Source organism: Mus musculus, chromosome 12 (genome assembly GCF_000001635.26).
Source record: "Mus musculus strain C57BL/6J chromosome 12, GRCm38.p6 C57BL/6J".
In the NCBI taxonomy this organism is placed as follows: Eukaryota; Metazoa; Chordata; class Mammalia; order Rodentia; family Muridae; genus Mus; species Mus musculus.
The window spans coordinates 20,536,912-20,555,170 of record NC_000078.6 but is presented as its reverse complement, the minus strand read 5'-3'; the positions used below and the strand labels follow the sequence as shown (position 1 = coordinate 20,555,170).

The window sequence follows — 18,259 nt, the reverse complement described above, 5'->3', positions numbered from 1 at the left end:
CCCCAACCGGAGCAAGGCAGATTTATCAGTTCTCAACCTGAGGGTTATGACCTTTTTGGCACACCTCTATCTCCAAAAATATTTATATTAGAATTCATAATAGCAGCAAAATTACAGTTATGAAGTAGCAAGTTAAATATTTTTTGGTTGTAGGTCACCACAACATGAGGAACTGTATTAAAGGGTGGCAGCATTAGGAAGGTTGAGAATCATTGTTCTAAGTGGACATAGAAGGAGATGCTAAGGAGGACCCAGTTTCTAGCATGGAGTGGCCCTGGAATTCAGGACCACGGCAGTGATGGGTTTCCTTCAGGACAAGCTAGTTTGAGAAATCTGGGGGATATGTAGAGAGGAAAGGGCCGGATTTACAAACTCAGCTGAGGTCAGAAGAATGGACTGGTCACACACACCCGGGCCTACAGATTTCTTTACATTTCTGATTTTAATGTTTTTGCATGTGTATGCATATGCCCTGTGCATGTGTGTTTCCATATGTATGGGCACATGTGCATGTGTGGACAGCTCAAGGTAGACATTGGGTGTCTCCCTACCCCACTCTCCACTGTATTTATTGAGGCCAGGTCTCCTGAACTGTAGCTTGCTGATTCCAGCTAAGCTAGCCAGGCAGCTGGCCCTGAGGATGTCCTGTCTGTCTCTCAGATGCTGGGATTACAGGTAACTGCCATATCTGCCCAGCTATTACATGGTTCTAGAGATCTGATTTCTGGTCTTCATGCTTACATCGAACATTTTTTTATGCACTAAGCCATTGTCTCCCCACAGCCCTGTTTTAAAAAATTAAATAAAATTTAATTTGGTGTTTAAATAATGACAGACCCAAGGGAAGCTGCAGCTGGGTCCATGCATCTGTCCTTCAGGTTCACCCCTGGTCCTGTCCTGCACAACTACAGTGATATTGAAGTCAGGGATAGGGACACTGCTACCATCCACACAGCTTTGTCATATCATGATTGTGTTCTCGCACAGACACATGCATGCTGTGTGCATGGTATCTGATGCAGTTTCAGAGCTTGTGTAGATCTGCGTTGTTACTGTCACTGATGGCTCTTCCTATGGTTAGAAAATTGCAGAGAAGATTCTGTGGGGAGGCGACCGTAGGGTCTCTTAATAATGAACCTTCCTGCCCCATCCTTGGCTCTGCACCCTTCTTTCCTGCCCCATCCTCGGCTCTGCACCCTTCCTTCCTACCCCATCCTCGGCTCTGCACCCTTCCTTCCTGCCCCATCCTCCTCTCTGTACCCTTTGTGCAGGCGGCTTTCTGCTCAGGCTCACTTCTGAGTACCCTTCCCCTGTGGTCCATCCTGTGGTAAATAACCAGTTTAGAAATCACAATGGACTAGTTTCTAAGCTGCATTTACCAGAAAAGGCTACATGTCTAGAAGGCTTTGCAGGGCCATGTGCTAATTTTAGCTTGGATCAAAGAAAATGCACTTTCATGATTTGTCGATTACATTTAACAGCTGCAGCTGATGCTGGAGTGACCCTGAAGTCCGTGTCATGAGGTTAAAGCGTAGCTCTGAGCACAAGTGACACCATTGGTGGTGCTTCTGTTTTTTTGGCTAAATTCTACACTTTGAGGGGTCTTTCCTTACTGAGACAGTCTCTGAGAAACCTAGTAAGTGAACTCCCACGAAAGCAAGGGGGAGGGAAACACACTATCTTCTTGATATCAATTTTCTGATCCACAAATTTTCAGTCACTCACTAGCATATTGATTCTTCCATCCATGAATTCTGATGTTGGAGGTCTGTAAACAGAAGCCCCAGACTCAACCAGTGGAAAAACAGTCCTGCAGGCTGCAGAAGCAGCAATTGAGTAGTGCACCAGTGCCATCTAAGGCTCACATTTAGTGTTGCACCATAGGGTGGCTCTTGAATATCTTTGAATCGAGACTTGTTAGACTGTTCCTTGGCCTTTCAATGAGAACAATTTAGTCAACGTCAATGGCTCCCAGAAAAAGGAAGTCCCATGGACAAGGCTAGCTCAAGGTTTGGCCACAAAACAGCTTCTTCCTTGAATAAGTTCTTCCTTTTCTTTTTAAAGGTTTATCTAAATTTATTTCAAATGCATTTTTGCTTGTATGTATGTCTGTGTGAGGGTGCCACATCACCTGGAACAGGTGTTAAAGACAGTTGTGAGCTGATATATGGGTGCTAGGGAATTGAACTCAGGGCCTCTGGAAGTGCCACCAGTGCTCTTAACCACCAAGTCCTAATTAGTACTTTCTATGACAGTTGTCACGTTTTGTTTTTGAGGCGTGGTCTCACTATGGAACCCTGACTGGCCTCAAACTCAGTATGTAGCTAGGAATGGCCTTGGATTCCTGATGCAATTGTCAGGTCCCCAGACTGCTGGGGTTGTAAGCACAGGTGGAAGCCAAAGGACAACTTATGGGAGTCGGTTCTTCCCTTTCACCATGCGGGTCTGGGAGATCAGACTTGGTCTCTGATCTTGTATTTTTGAGCTTAGGTCTCCCTATGGAGTCCAGGTTGTCCTAGAACTCATGACTTTCCTGCCTCAGCTGACCCTTTCTGTGCTCTTATTTCTGCCCCTCACTGTACTCTCACATCTTGTGTGTCTTTAAGTTCTCCATTTGAGAAGACTCCCAAGGCTGGAGAGATGGCTCAGTTATTAAGAGCACTGACTGGTCTACCTAAGGTCCTGAGTTCCAATCCCAGCAATCAGATGGTGGCAGAAAGAGAGAGAGAGAGAGAGAGAGAGAGAGAGAGAGAGAGAGAGAGAGAGAGAGAGAGAAGTCTTCATAACTGGGCAGACACATCCATCCATCCTCTTATTCCCCATTATTTGAATAAGTGATCCTGAACTTGCTGTGTAACCTTCCCTCAGCCTGAAGCTGGCTGAGCCAGACCTTGACCTTGCTGCCACTAAGGAGATTACCTAGGGTGGAGCCTTCCTCCCTAGATCACTCAATTGTTCAGAAACTGTCTCTGTTCCTCTTCAAGAAACTGCTACCTGCTGAGAGGCCGCAGAGCTATTCCGGAGAGTATGCCCTATCCTGCACATCATCATCTGCAGCTGGTTCCAAGCTCCAAGGATGAATTGGTGGGAATAAGCCTCCCCGCCTTCCTGCCCTTTATAAGTGCATTTGTCATTAAACATTTGAACCCTGATCAGAACATTGTCTTGGCTCCATTTCTCTCTCGTCCTCCTAGTTTCCCTTTCTTTAAGTGCCAGCCAGCCACTCAGGTGTACCCCGTCCATGTGAGCCGCCGGACGGCTTGCAAGATTGGTGGGTGACATTAGGCAAGGCATATATTTGGCCCTGAGGGACTGCTTCTGTCCAATATCTAAAACACCTTCTAGCCAACAGCACCTTTCTCCTTGAGGTGAGGTGGGAGCAAGGACAATGTCTGACCAATCTCAGAGTCTCCAGTGCTCACCCAGGACAGGTGCTCAGTGGGTGCTTCCTGAACATCTTCAGACGGTTTGGGGCTCAGTCTACGGGTTCTGTGGCTTTAAGCAGGAGGGCCAATGGCCTTGCTGTGTGTGGAGCCCACTGAGTGGGGAAAGGCTGACATGGACTCCTCTCTGACTAAATTCTCGGCTGTTCTAGACATCCAAGAACTTTCCCCGTATCTACCACTTATCTCCTTCATCCCCACACTCACTGGAGAGTGAACCATGAACAGGGTGCTTGCGGCAACACAGGAAACTCACAGACCTTGGTTTATTTGATCATTTTAATATGCCAGATCAATGGAAAGGAAGGATGGAGCACACAGGAACACCTGTGTTTGCAGGACAGAGGGCAGATGTCCACAGCCTTGGGCATGCATGTATCTCCTGTGTAATTAGGCAAATGAATACTTAAATACCACAGCACAGCCAGACTTGGGGGTGGGGAGAATCACAGGCCACAGGGGACCATGCTTTAAAGGCAGTCAGAGGCTTTAAATACAGGGGCTGAACCTTCTCCCTTTATACAAAACTTATATATTAAAAATAAGGATACCACGGTATATACATGCAAGCAGCTTTGGTCAGAGCAAATGAACAAGGGAGGTGGAGCCATGCACAGGAAGTGCTTGCCTATCTACTGTCCATCTTCTTCATCCTCACAAAGTCACCTGGGATCATAGAATAAATCAGCTGGTCTCGGTAAGATACTGAAAAGTCCTGTCTGGTGTCCTTAAGGGCCTCCAGGCACTCTGTGGGCAGGGAAGAAGCCCTTCAGCCCAGAACACTTGAAACCTTGGAAGGAACCAGCCTGGACTGGATGGGGAGGGACATCTATTGGATCAGACAGAGGAGGGAGCTGCATCCAGCCAGACCAGGAGAGTGTGTTATGCTGTCTGGACCCAGGTCCCGAGAGAGCAGGAGAAATCACAGAGAAAACCACTGTATCAAGCAAAGCTGAAGATGGCAGGTCAAGCCTGTGTTTCTCACAACTGTGTAAAAGCCCATTCCCCTCAGAACTGGCTAGCACTGCTGGGGTCACACTGCAGCAACCGGACAATGGATGGGTCGCTCTTGGCACCTTTGTTGAATTTATCCAGGGACATTTTGCCTGAGGAATGGAAGAGGGAGACTTAGGATTAGCCAGTTCTCTGGTTAAAGTCTGGAACCCTCTGGAAAATGGACAATGTCCAGTCTCCTCTCTCTCTCTCTCTCTCTCTCTCTCTCTCTCTCTCTCTCTCTCTCTCTCTCTCACACACACACACACACACACACACACACACACACACATACACACACATATGTGGACCTATGCCATTTTGAGTCACACAAGTGGTCAGAGGAAAACTTATAAGAGCTGGTTCTCCTTTCAAGGTGTACGTCCTGAGGATTGAGCACTAGTCATGAGGTTAGGTTTGGTTATGAACTCTATGGCCTGAAGTAAGCTGATAGCCCCACCTAGAGGCCTGGAGAGCCACCACGATCTGGGGCAATTGGGGAGAAAGGACAAATTATGACTGCAGGTCAAATTGCATTTCTGTTACTGTGATAAAAATTCCCTGACTAAAAGCAACTTGAGGGAGGAAGTTTTCTTTGGTTTACTTCTAGGTTACAATTCATCACTTCAGGAAGTCAAGGCTTTAAAACCTCACAGGGCAGGGAGAATAGAGGTATCAGCACCTGGCTCATAATGAGACTCTGCACTTTTTTCTGATACTCTTCTTTTCCCTTTATTACACTGTTCAGGCCCCCTGTCTAGACAGTAGTAATGGGGTTTCCCACATCAATTAACCATCAACACAACCCCCAACAGGCATGCTCATAGGCTGCCATGATCTAGATGGATGGTTCTCAGCCTTCCTAATGCTGTGACCCTTTAATGCAGTTCCTTGTGTTGTAGTGACCCTCAACCATAAGATTATTTTCACTGCTACTTCATAACGGTAATTACACTATTGTTATGAATCTGAATATGAATATCTGTGTTTTCTGTTGGTCTTATGCCACCTCTGTGAAAAGTTCATTTGATCCCCCAAAGGGGTTGGAACCCATAGGTTGAGAACCACTGAGTTTGATAATTCTTCATTAAGATTCTTCTGAGCTGAGCAGTGGTGGCACACATCTTTAATCCCAGTACTCAGGAGGCAGACTGGTGGATCTCTGAGTTTGAAGCCAACATGCTCTAAACAGCAAGTTCTAGGACAGCCAGGGCTACACGGAGAATCCTTGTCTCTAAAAAACAAACCAACAAGCAAAAAAAGACTCTCCTTTATGGCTGGTGAGATGGCTCAGCAGTTAAGAGCAGTTGCTGCTTTTTCAGAGGGTCCTGGATAAAGTTCCCAGCATCCATAGGGCGGTTCCCAATCATTTGTAACTCCAGTTCCAGGGCGACCCAGTGCACTTTTCTGGCCTCTAACATATTACACAAACATACATTCAGTTAAACACTCATGTAGAAAATAAATACTAAATCTAAATTAAAATAAAAATTTAAATAATTAAAAAAAAGAATTCTGAGGTGATCCTAAACTGAGTCAAGTTGACAGTTAAAACTATCACAGTGCCCCCTAGTGTAGACTCTTGCCAGCTTCGGGTGTTGAGAGCTATCCACCTTTGCTGTCCTATTCTGGTCCTATTCTGTACCAGTTTCTCTGACAGCCCAGACTTCTCATCTCTTGAGTGCTAGCAAGTGGCCCCTGGCTTACAGGGCAGAGTATGCGCTCAATGGCCTCCATAGTGAGACACAAACAATTGGACAAGTGCACAGTGGGAGCACGGTCTACACTCTGAAACTGCTAAAGCTCCTGGCTTTGACAATCAGAAACAATGGCCCTCCATGTTAAGTGTGCCACCAACATAGTGCTACTTTAGCCTCACAACCACGCCACTGGGCTTATCCCCATTTCACAGAGAAGAAAGCCAAGCCTGGGAAGTGGGCAAGCCTCAGTATGGTCTGTTGGAACACAAGCCTCCATGTCAGAGTACACAAGAGAGTAAAGAACACTTTAGAAAATGGCTGAAAGGCAGCACCAGGCAAGAGGCTGCATTGCTTTGAGTGCATTGAAAAGCATTACCTTGGTGTCTGGAAAGCTTTTGCTGTCTACAGTTCCATGGAGCCTTGAGTCCCGCTGAGCACGGTCCTCAGCTCATCTGCACAGAGCACTGGAGGCTGTTCAGTGCTCTTTCCTGTGCAATAGCTTACATTCAATCTAAGTGCGACCTGAGGAGCCTTTCACGCCTTAATGCTGCATTTCCTGTTGGAACAAAACCCAACCAGTCTTGGCTCTACAAAGCCACAGAATGGCAGAATCAACTCACCATGCAGCTACCTCACCCTTGCTGAGGTCCTGTGAGAAACTCAGCCAAGGCACAGCAGGACCTCTCACCACCTCACCTCCTCCTGAGACCTGCCTTTTTGCATCTGTGGTAGAACCTCAGACTCCTAGTACGATGAGGCTCAGTGGCTTCTATGTTTGATGAGCCCCATGAGAATCCGCAGTGCCTCACATCACAGGATGATGGCCTGGTTCAGATTCTCAAGACTCAAAGCCCCTTGATTCAGTGTCTCACCTCTCAGCCACCAGTATGACCTTCCTCCCCTCTGCATATATAATTGTGGAAGTAGTAAGACCACTGTTTCTCTCAAAATGTGTGCTAGCTAATTTTATGTCAGCTTGATACAAGTTTTAGTTATCAGGAAAGAGGGAGCCTCAGTTGCGAAAATGTCTGTATAAAATGTCTGCCGGAAAACTTGTAGGGAGTTTTCTCTCTCTATCTCTCTCTCTCTCTCTCCCTCTCCCTCTCTCTCTCTCTCTCTCTCTCTCTCTGTGTGTGTGTGTGTATGTGTGTGTGTACCTCCCTCCCTCTCTCCCTCCTTTCCCCTCTTTTGTTTTGTTTTGTTTTTATTGAAACAGGGTTTCTCTATGTAACAGCCCTGACTGTCCTAGAACTCACCTTTTAGACCAGGTTAGCCTTGAGCTCACAGACAGCCTCCTGTCTCCTATGAGCTCCGATTAAAGACATGTGCCACCATGCCTGACCAGAGGGTATTTTCTTAATTAGTAATTGATGGAGGAGGGCCAACCCTGTAGGTGGTACAACCCTGGGCTAGTGATCCTGAGTTCTATAAGAAAGCAGGCTGAGCAAGCCACGGGGAGAAAGCCAGTAAGTAGCAACCCTTTCATGGTCTCTGTATCAGCTCCTGCCTTCAGGTTCCTGCCCTGTTTGAGTCCTGCCCTCACTGCTTTTGATGATGAACAGTTATATGGAAACTGTGAGTGAATAAACCCTTTCCTCCCCAAGTTACTTGTGGCCATGGTGTCTCATCACAGCAATGGAAACCCTAACTCAGACAACTTGGATGAAGCCTACAGCTCAGAGGGTCTACTGACAATGCCCATGGTTATAGAGCCCTAGGAAGGGTGCAGGATGCAGGCTAGGTGTACCTGACCCTGAATTCTAGTCTCCCTCCCTCAATCAGAGCTGAATCCATTGGGCTGGAAAAGGGCAAGCCTGCATACGGCAGAGACTGTATACCAAACACCTCTGTGCCATCAACAGTTTCACAGACTCACCTACTCCCCTCTCCCCACCCCCACCCCCTCTCCCAATCCCCTCTTCCCACCCCACGTGCTCACTCCTACCATGTTTCCTACCTTCATTGTTTGTGTCCATCTGCCTGAAGATCTTGTCTGTTCGATTCTCAGGCATGGACTTGTCCTCGGGCATCTTCATCATGGAGGACACCATCTTGTAGATGGCCTGCAAAGGGGCATCTGTGAGTGTGCTCTGGAGTACGGAGGGTGGGTTATGGTCCTCGCTCTGCTAACCAAGGAGCATGGACAGGGCAGAGTCAGGACCCTTCTCTCATCACAACAAGTCTCACAGACAAGGTGCTGGGCAAAGGGAGCCAGGAAAGTTTAAGTGACGTTCAAGAGCACAGGATACAGCTGGGGCGTGGAAGAATGGAGGGCTCCTTGGTTCAGAGTAGAGGGGAGGTTGTGTGACAAAGCATCTGTCTGAAAGGAAAATCTTTGGTGGGGAGCTGGGAAATCCTGGAGGGAAGGTCAAAGGGGAAATACATTGATCCCTGCCCAACCATGGGTCCTGAATCTGCAGATTCAACAAACTACAGGTGGGAAATTGTCTAGAAAATGAAACTGGAGGCACACAGTTTCTTGTTATTTCCCAAATGATACAAATTATTATTAACATCTACAGATATTGTATTAGGCACTGTATATAAGTACTTTACTTATTTTATGGATGTATGTAATTATTTATTTGGGGGAGATGATCTCACGTGGAATTCAGAGGACAACTTGTGGAAGCTGGTCCTCTTTTCCTACCATGTGGGACTTAGGGATCGAACCCAGGCTGCCAGGCTTGGTAGCAAGTACCTTTACCCACAGAGTCAGCCCACTGGACCAAATACAGAGATGGTTTAGAGCATGGAGCAGGAAGGATGCAGGGTGCACATAAGCTTTGCTCCTGTGAAGAACTGACTGCTGACACATCCTTTACTGTGTCATTCTGATTTCTATAGGAAGCCCTATAGACAGCTAATGTGTGTGTATGCTATACATGTGTGTGCAGATGAACACCCACTCGTGCAGAGGCCAAACAGGAATCCCGGTGTTCACAAGGTTCCCTTTTCTCTATCACTGAACCCGGCCGGGGCTTACCATTGTAGCTAGGCTGCCTGCTCAGCAAGCTTCTGGGACTCACTTGTCCCCTAGTTCTAGGGTTTCGGGCATGCTCAGCCACTTCTGACTTTTCCATGGGTGTTGGGATCAGAACTCAGGTCCTCATGATGGGTATCAAGTGTTCTTCAACACTGAGCCATTTTCCCAGTTCTTGCTTTGACAATTCTTAATCACCTATCTGAGCCTCAGATCTCATTAGAGGTTAAAAAATATAAAAGACCCGTTTTATAGAATTGTGTGAATAAACCTGATGGATGAGCTCAGCTGGGGCCTGATGTCCAGCAAGCAATCGATAGATGCTTGGCTTCTATTGTTATTCTGTGCAAAGACATGCAGTCCTTTAGTACACCAAGTAGCAAGTGGGCAGAGGAAATACCTGGTGCATGGGACCGGGGATGGGGGTCCTGGATGCCTGCACTCCCCATGTGCCAGGCCCTGTCAAGTGCAGGTACCTGCACTAACTCCAGCATTTCACTGAAGCTGATGTAGCCATTGCTGTCTAGGTCAGACATGCTGAAGGCCCACTTCAGCTTCTGTTCCAGCTTGCCCCGAGAGGTCAGGCTCAGAGCAATGATGAACACTCAGAAGTTGATAGTGCCGTCACTGTTGGTGTCACATGTGTGGAAGACATGTTCAGTGAACTTGGAGGTGTCTCTGTAGGGGAAGAAGTTGGCCTAGATCTTAAAATAGTCCACAGTCAGGTGGACAGTGGGACAGTCATTGAGGGAGTCCTTCTACCACTCCTGAAGCTCATGGTCAGTGAACTCCCTGTGTTTCCGCAGGTCCTGCAGCACCTCAGGACCCAGCTTGCTGTTCTGCTTGCCTATGGCAGCTGGCAGTGGAGACTAAACCTTCAAGGCCAAGACACAAGGTAAGCTGTGTATACCTGAAACCCCATGTCTGGCTTCCTATCACACCCTACCACCACGCTGGCTAAGCAATATCCTCTGTATGTCCAGTGCCATCCATTACAGCAGTGGTTCTCAGCCATCCTAAAGCTGCAACCCCTTAATACAGTTCCTCATGTTGTGGTGAACCCCCAGCTATAAAGTGATTTTCATTGCTACTTCATAACTGTAATTTAGCTATGGTTATAAATCATAATGTAACTATCTGATATGCAGGAGCATCTTAGGTGACTTCCTCTGAAAGGGTCAGTCCATCGTCAAAGGGGTTATGATAACACAGGTTGAGATCTTCTGGGCCAGAAGAATTCAAGACTATGATAGTGCAAGCTCTGGCTTTTAGTATTTCCAGGATGACTCTCCTCAGAAGGTACAAAATGGTTCTATATAACATGGCAAAACCCAGAACACTCTAGGAAAGACAGAAAGAATATCTTTTTATGTCTAAATACAGTCTACTTGAAGCAATCATGCACAATCGTGGTATAAGGGGACAGGGAGAAGCAAGCCTAAATCGGTGGAATGAAACTTTGTTACATGTCCTGTAAGGGTTACACAAGAGGCAGGATCGAGACAAACCCGCTCAGCTCATCAGCTTGGGGCACAGGGGTCTCATGGACCCAATCCTGACTCTTCGCTTTGAACAGCTAGTTCTTTTTCTCGTGGGGGACCCGGTGTGTTTGTTTCTTTCCTTGTCACAGATACATTTGCTGATGCTGCATAGTAAATAAATCTTGCCTGTGTAGGTGGATGCTAGTGGTTCACATTCTAGCTAACACAGCTAGGGTAAATTTAGAACTAGGTTGACACCCATCCTGAGTGGACTCAGGGATGAAACTGGAGAACAGGAACATGGCTTTGGCCCTTCAAAGTTCAACTTTTTTTGTCAGCAACCCTAATTTTATAAATGACGTTTAAAAACCCCATTCTTATGCAGATTTCTGGATTAATCTGGGTAAGTAGGGTTTCATGTGGACCCAGGTATAAAAGCTTTGAAGCATGTTGACAGGGGGTATAGAGACCCCCCCAATACCTCCTTGTCCCCCTCCATACAATACTGGGAGAAGTTACCAGCACATGCCATGATGTTTTTAACCCTAGAAGAGACACCTGGGAAACTTATGGGAGGCCCCACTCTTTATTATGCCTATGAGATATTGTTCTGCCAGAGAGATCTAGAATTGGCATCAATCGCTTGGTGAATGTTGATGTGAATGTTAACAGTTGAAACAGCCCCCATGGAAATTCAGGACTGTGCTTCCTTGGCCAGCACACTGCACTGCAGTCTCCCACAAGGCCCAAGTGTGAGATCCTGCAGTGATTGGCCATTGGCCATTAATACTCATTCACTTCCCTACCTCAATTTTGATTTCTTTCTTTCACAATAATACACCTGCATAGCTCAGTTATTTTTGAAATGTGTAGAAGAACTAGTGTGGGTGAGTCTCCTCTACCCAAGTCCCAAAGGAATCCACTCTGAACTGCTCAGAGGCTTATGAATTCTAAGCACTAGGTGCTAGGTCCTGTTAAGGAAGATGAGACATGCACTCAGTATTACCTGCTACCGCCCGTCTTCTTCACCTCTTTCCCAAGATGTTAGCGTTCTATGTACATATTTTAATTACTTATCTACAGGACTGGGAGATATTTAAAGTTCCTTGTCCAACACAGACATATGGCAGCTTGATATTGCCTTTCAAAGCACACATTTACTTATCTAAACATGCCCTCCCCTGTACAAACAACCAACTCAAATGTCCACAGTATCTTGATCAGAAATAATCATCAATTCAGGTAGCCAGGTGCCACATATCTGTAATTCCATAACCGGAGGGTAGAGGCAGGATTATCAGGAGTTCAAGGTCATCTATGACTATATAGAAAGTTCATGGCCAGCCTGAGCTACATGAGACCCTGTCTAAAAAAGTTATATTAAAAGAAAGAGAACAGGAAGTCCAATAGTGGTACATGCCTTTAACCCCAGCATTCAGTGACAGTGAAGACAGATAAGAGTTCAAGGAAGGCTACCCTGGGCTACAGAGCAAGTTCTAGGATAGCCAGGACTACACAGAGAAACACTGTCTGTCTCTCAAAGACATATACACAAACACACACACAAACATACACACGGGCAGGTGGGGAGAGAGAGAGAGAGAGAGAGACTGAGAAACAGAGACAGAGAGACACAGAGAGATCTACAAATGGAAGATTATGCACAAGGGCATGTGGTGATTGATGCCATCTGTGAGAAGAAGTCCGATGGGTTTGTGAGTGAAGGCCTCCTGTGGAAGAACTTACTGGAAAGGTAAAGTTGACTGAAGTGGGGAATTGGCTAAATGGACAGGTACCTTGTAGGCCCTTTTGTCGTGTTTTCCTTTGTAATTTTATTTGTTTATTTGTTTTCTGAGATAGGGTATCATGTAGCTAGAAAGGAGCGAAGACACTACGGTCTTCTCAAAGCAGTTTATTCAGAAACCTTTCAACATGCATGCATGAATCTCTCTCCAGGAATAGTATCTTGTGTATCTCTCTGCCCCCAATCGCAATCCCTTATATAACCCCTCAACCATGCCCCATCAGCCCAGTCCATGTAACAGCAGTCCATTGGCCAGAATCATAACTCGTCATATGGTCCGATCTTGCATCATGGTGCACCTGCGCAGTTCTCACGATGGTCGTGGCTTATTTTCAGGTGTATGAGGAAGTCGGGTGCAAGTCATAAGACTTGGTGCAGTCCCGGGCGCCATCTTGGGACTGCTGCCACACCCACTCCCCACATCTCCCCCTTCTGTACCTATTGGCAGACAGAATGTCTGTCTTAGGTTGCACCCTGCGGCAATGCCCCTTACCCATCATCGGGAGACAAACAGCATTGGTTTGATACCTGTCTTAGGTTGGTGACACGCCCAGGGTGTCTTACCCATCATTGACTACTTCTCTAGTATGCCAAGCCACACATGAGGAGATTGTCCTGTTTTCGCTGCCGCAAAAGCCTGTATCATCAAGGTTAGGGCTCCGCACTGACGACTCTGCATGCAAGTGCACCAGAAGGCCAGGATGCTGATTAATATCAGACACAGGGCAAGTCCATCAATTCCGGCTCACTCTTTCAAGCAGGAGACAGCGGTCAGCAATTTAAAGCTTCTGCAACATCAACGGTTAAATTATTCACAGCCGCGGCAGTTTGTAAGGGATATGGCCGCACCAGTGGCTGTGGTGGCAGAGATTGCTACAGCAGTGACAATGGCTGCAGCAATACCAAAAATCCCTCTTAGGTCCAAACAAAGTCATAGCAGAAGGAGCCTGAAAGGGCCAAGGTACAAAGCGAGGCATCCTAGTCACAACAGCTAAATGATATTCAGATGCATTCCAGCACATACTATCATAACAAATATCACTATTACAATTAACAACATTATTCTCATAACTACCATTATAAACAATAAACACAAAAAGAGGCCACATAAAAACAGGCGTAGCCTGAAAAGAAACATTCCTCCCTCCAGCAAATTGGAATACAGAAGTTTTAAACATATTTGAACCATTCCAATAAAAACTTGCATTGCCCCAGGCCCCTCCCACCACCATGCTTAAGGGAGAAAGATCAGTGCAACTACCTTGCTTCTACAACAGTTTAGTGTCCTCTTTTCTTATCACATACAGCCTGGGCTTCAACCACAAGTCAGCCAACCGCTCCCTTGCTCACTGGACATTGAGCTTGACAGGGTGGCCAGTTCTGGCTGGAAGTACCCCCCAGAAGCTAGCTACATCCAGCTCTGAACAGGAGCACACAATACCAACTTCTCCAGCCACAGAGAGTCTGCCCTAAGAGGACAAATGTGACTGCTGGTGGCTGAGGGGGTCACCACAGTCCTAGGATAAGCATACAGATGAGCTGTTCTCCATGGAGCCCACTACCCAGGGCTCTAATTCACACCCCAACATAGAGTAAGACCATATCATGGCTCTTTGGGAAAGGATAGAAATGCCCTGGTTTTATTGTAGGTAATTCATTTTGGAAACTCAATTAACAAAACACAAGTAAAGTTGAAGCCACCCTGGGAACACGGAGGTGTAGGTAAGAATAGGGCAGCCAACAGTGGGAGGGTGGTATACCTGGTGATGTTTGGTCCAAAGAATCCCTTAGTGGAGCAGGACAAGAGGTGCAAAAAGAGATGTCTGGGGACAATCCAGGAATACTGATGGAGAAGGAAGGGAGGAAGGAGGGGAGGAGAAAGGAAGGAAAGAAGGAGGGAAGGAAGGAAGAAATGAGGGAGAGGGAAAAGGAGGGCATGGGAGGGAGAAGGGAACTGGAGTACCTAGAGGAAGGGACAATGAGCTGAGCCAGGAGGTGACTACTAGGATGTTGCTGTCAGAGGCAGGCCCTCGGGAGGCCCTCAGGCAGGAGACAAAACTGTGAAACAATGTGAACAGGAGACCCCAGAAAAGAGGGCAGAGTTTGGGGTAGTAGCAGGTAAAAGGTAGAGAAGCCAGGTTGGACCAAGATGGGAGGTGTGGGGTCCCCTGCTCAAATACTACTTTGGAGAGAAAAGACCTAGACCTGGTGAAGCCATGTAGCTCCAAGGCCCTCACCACTGAACCATTCACACAGGGAAACTTACAATGTGTCTCTGACCTGGAGTTCACTTAGAAATGTCACCCATCAGATACATCTTGCTAACCAGAGAACTGACCATCAGAGAGCTGCAGAACCTCTCCTAAGTGAGCCAGGACCTGACTCCAGGATACCCGGCTATGGGATTGTGCGGGTATGACAGTCCAAGAGAATGCAATGTGGAAACAGCTGCATTGCCACCAAAGCCAGCCCCGTGCTTGTGGCTCCTCTTCATGATCAACAGCCCTGCACCCCACAGCCTAGCCAAAGACCCTTGGTTTCCAGCTCATGCACGCAGCATCCACTCACCTCATTGAACACACATCACTGCTGTGTCTGTGATTTATCATCTGACAGATGCTACTGAAATGCCAAACTCCTTGTACCTGCTCTGCAGATATCTGCTGGGAGGAGGCTGCAGTGCAGACAGCCTTGGAGGTGTTGGAGGAAAGGCTTCGTTTCCCTTATTTCTCATTCCCTTCCCAATGGCTTGAAGATCTGCTCCTTACCAAATATTTCAGTGGTAGGAGCTCCAGAACACAGGGCTGTGCCTCTGCCCAGCCTTTGCCTCCTCCCTGGTAACAGGCTGCTAATTAGAATTCATGCTTTGCATTGGTTTTGGACTTTCTTGCTGTAGTGGTTATAGTACACACACACACACACACACACACACACACACACACACACACACACACACACAGATGGCCTTGTTCCCAGGATGTACTAATACTAATTTGGAGGCAGGAAGAACTTTGACATAGTTAGCCTCCAAGCAGATCCCAAGTGACCCTCTGTGGATGCAAAAAGACAAGGCGTAAGCATCAGGAGGATGGAGACCACCCGGGAACCTTCAATCCATGTTTCAGGGCTATCCCTGAGGCGTTGAGGGTTCATGGGATGTAGAAAAGGGAAAAGGAAGGGTCTGAGCCTCAGGACCTGGTTCTGAGGAGCAATGGCTTGAAGATCTGCTCCTGCATGCAATGTCATTCAAAGAAAGGGTGGTGACAATGGGAATGTGTCTGGCCATCTTAAGCACCTGGGACCAATGGCACAAGCAGTATGAGATAAGGAGGAAGAGAGGGTAGGATTGACCCTTTTCTAAAACTCCAGTAAAGAAGGGCTCTATGTAAAGAAGCCTTAGTCCTGGAGGGACTCCATGGAGCATAGTACTACTGCCCTGCCATGTTCCACTACACCCAGATGGGAAAACACACCTTTACAATGCTAAGTGCTGCTGAGACTCTTCAATATCCAATAGCTATCCCTGAGCCACAGGAACTCTCAGCCACTGCAGTCAGTGACAGTGACCCCTATTCCCCTCCAAAGGGGACAAGGATTCAGTACAGACACTTGGGACAGAGGACCAACAGTCATATAGCAAGCAAGCCAAATAATCCTCCAAGAAGGACAAGAAAGCAGACTTCCAGCAGCAGAAAGCCCCCCGCCCCGACCTTAGCCTCTTTCTTGACAGATACACCCCATCACCTGGGAGAGTGAATCACCAGAGAAGCCCATACTTGAGCAGGCAGTCAGGACCTGCTCCAGTGTTTTCCAGTCTCTTGGGTTCTTGAAGTATAGATGCTTGAGTCATGCTGGATTGTGGTCCCTACTCTCGAGCGCGCGGCACTACAAATGCACATTCCTAGGCAGGACAACTAGGTGCTCTGGCCAAGAAGATGGAATTTAGAGTCAAAACTGAAGGCCCAGAGGGGATTTTGGAAGATGACAGAGCCTCCAGTGAGTGGTAAGCCATCTCACATGGCTCAGCTAGTGAAGGAAAATGAGATTTTGTAACTTGTGATTCATGTAAAAGAGTTCTCTAGGAGCCCAGATGCCAGGGCAGGGCTCTTGACTGTAGAGATGAAAAAGAATGCAAGGATGCAGACAAGGCTATCTTGTCTGAGTTGACACCATCTGGCCAGAACCTCCCCTCTGTCTACTGCCCCTTGGCACCGGGATAAAGTCATACATCAACTGGTTGCTATGTGAACAAAGATAAGCCCCCAGCCAAGAGGAACAAGGTCCTGATGCCCTTTGGCTGACATGTAATCTTACTGTTAATGTTTGAATGAGCCAATCCCATACCTTTGTTGAAATTCCTCCCACCCCTATCCCTTTTTCTTTCATAAAACCCCTAGCTCTGGAAACTCGGAGTCGACTCCCCTGCCTCCTGTGTGAGGTACGTGTCAGCCCAGAGCTCTGCCAATAAAGCCTCGTGTGTATTGCAACAAGATTCTTGTGTGTTCGTGGGTGCACCCTATCCCTGGATTAGAGTGGGGGTCCCCATATCGGGGGTCCTACCCTAGGAGTTAGCAGAAAGAGTTCAATTGAGAAATAAAAGACCTAGGTTAGAGCTTGGCTCTGTCCTTTGGGTTTTGATCTATCCTGGCCCCCTTCCCTGCTAACATCCTGAGAGGCAATGAGTTTCCAAGGTGCGTTTAGCTGGTACCCAAAGAAGATCCTGGCCAATAAAATGGCTGTCAAGGCCATGATCTCTTAATGCTCACATTCATGAACCTGCTAAGTGGAGCCCACAAATGCTGGCGGCCTCACAGATGCTTCCTGGGACTCGCCCGTAGATGCCTAACAGAGACCTGGATAAAACATTTAATATGAGAGAACTCATTTTAACTCTCCTGGAGGCACTGAGACAGCAGCAAAGATGTGTTACAGGTTCAGTAGTACACACCCCTTTACTCCTCTGTCATTCATTAAGCAACCGAGCCAGCCTTAGTGATGTTTAGCTGTCTGGGAAAACACCTGGCAAAAAAAGAATGCTTATGCAGGGACAGAAAAAACTGTGCCTGCTCAACTGAAGAAAAATACCTACCTAGCTCCAGCCGTCAGACTAATCCAGGCTTCATTGATCAGACAACCCTACTTTCATCTTTTTAGGAAGGAGGAATGAGGGTCTCTTGGTTTCACACGGCCACCTCTCACTTCAAATTCTAGCAGGGCTTAGATCTGATAGACAACAGCCTTGGAGCATCAAGGACATGTGACTTCACAGTAATGGGAATTGGGGGAGGGAGCTAACAGCCCCTACCCATTCTCCCAGGGTCTGTTATGCTCTTATTGTCCTTAACACACTGAATTGTAAATTTAAAAAAAGACCAAACAAGTAGTTGGTGAGCTCTGTGAAAATATTTAACCAAGCTTGGTACTGCGAGTAAAAAGCTTTGCTAACAGCACAGATGTGCTGTTGCTGGGAAAGGCCCTTGGGAGCTCCAGTGTCCCATTAACCACAGCTCAGTGCTGGCTAGGAACATGCATGGTACAGTTCATCCCACCACACAGCAATCTCATCAGTCAGACTGCCAAACCTCAAGGACTGCTAGACATAGACCCTGGAAAGAAGGTGGTGGGAGACGCGGGTACCAAATCCCTATGAAGCCCTGGACTCAGGAGAGACTGGATGCATTCTCTGAATTTGAACTTCAACAGGCCATCTGGACTTGGCTGATGGAGAGCCTGTTCCATGTCAGGTGGAACAGAAGGTGGCAGGGGGAAATCAGCCTCAACTGTGCTCTTCCTTACAGTGACCAGCAGAATATTGTTCCTCGGCCTCCTCATCCTCGTCTTCCTTGTCCTCGTCC

At 47.2% G+C, this 18,259-nt stretch overlaps 1 pseudogene; it reads right to left on the bottom strand.

The window, feature by feature from the left end:
• Window positions 1-3,708: 3,708 nt before the first annotated feature.
• Window positions 3,709-18,259, bottom strand: part of Gm4012 — a 92,618-nt pseudogene continuing 78,067 nt past the window's right edge.